This window comes from Chrysochloris asiatica, unplaced genomic scaffold (genome assembly GCF_000296735.1).
Source record: "Chrysochloris asiatica unplaced genomic scaffold, ChrAsi1.0 scaffold00002, whole genome shotgun sequence".
Classification (NCBI taxonomy): Eukaryota; Metazoa; Chordata; class Mammalia; order Afrosoricida; family Chrysochloridae; genus Chrysochloris; species Chrysochloris asiatica.
This window is the reverse complement of record NW_006408520.1, coordinates 44,571,615-44,572,854: the sequence shown is the minus strand read 5'-3', so window position 1 is coordinate 44,572,854 and position 1,240 is coordinate 44,571,615.

The window sequence follows — 1,240 nt, the reverse complement described above, 5'->3', positions numbered from 1 at the left end:
ATAGATAGATAGATAAATAGATAGATAGATAGATGATAGATAGATAGATAGATAGATAGATAGATAGATAGATAGATAGATAGATAATATAGATATAGACATAGATACAGACATAGACATAGATATAGATATAGGCTGGTGAGTCAAAAATTATACGCACTCTGGCTGTAGAATTTATTTTCATCAACTTTTAGAAAAGACAAATACAACATTTTTGGACATACTCTCCTTGTTTTTCAATATACTTTGTCCATTTGTCCACAAGTTTTTGAATTCCTTATTTTAAAATGTTTTAGTCTGAGCCAAGAGCCATGAATGTACCACGTCTTCACTTCTTTATCAAAGGTGAATCTTTATCTTTGAAGGGCTACTTTAAGGAGACCAAACAGGTGAAAATCTGATGGAGCAAGATCAGGACTATAGGGAGACTGCTTTAACACCTCAAAATGAAATTCTGCAGAGTGTCAACAGTGTGGGCAGAGGTGTGTAGACATGCATTGTCGCACAAGATAACAAAGCCCATGCAGAGCAGTCCTCTGCATTAATCCAAAGTTCAGATCTTCAGTGAGCATTTCACTGTAATGAGCACTGTTGATTGTTGACCTTTTTCCTGCTACTGTTCTGATACAGGTCCTTGAGAATCCAGAAACTGTAAGCATCAATTTTCCAGCTGATATTTGGCTTTTGAACTTTTTCTTGGTCGGGAACTTAGGATATTTCTATTCCATATTCTGTCATTTACTCTCAGGCTCATAGTGATGAATCCATGTCTTGTCACCAGTAATGATTTTTTAAAATAAACTATTACCTTCCTTTGAGTATTGATCCAAATTTGCAGATGTCAAATGCTTCTGTGTTTTGCTCATCCATTAATTGTTTCAGCATCAACATCACACTAGCTTTTTGAAACCCAAGTCTGCCATGGTTTATTTCATAGACAGAGCCATGGCTGATGTGCAAGTGTTTTGTCACATAGTCCACTGTCATTTGTCTATTCGACTGAATAATTTCACATGCACATTCAATGCATCATCAGCCATGGAAGTAGACAGAGTTGTAATATAACTGGAGTGTGGGTAATGTTTGATGCACCCTCATGTGTGTGTGTGTGTGTGAGAAAGAGAGCTAGTTTGTGGGGAAATAAAAATGAGAGAAAGAAGTAAAAGACACTGGTAGAGGTGATATATAATTAGTTAGTCACTTTGGAGAAGCTTGGTGACTTTGGAAAGAGATGGTTGCC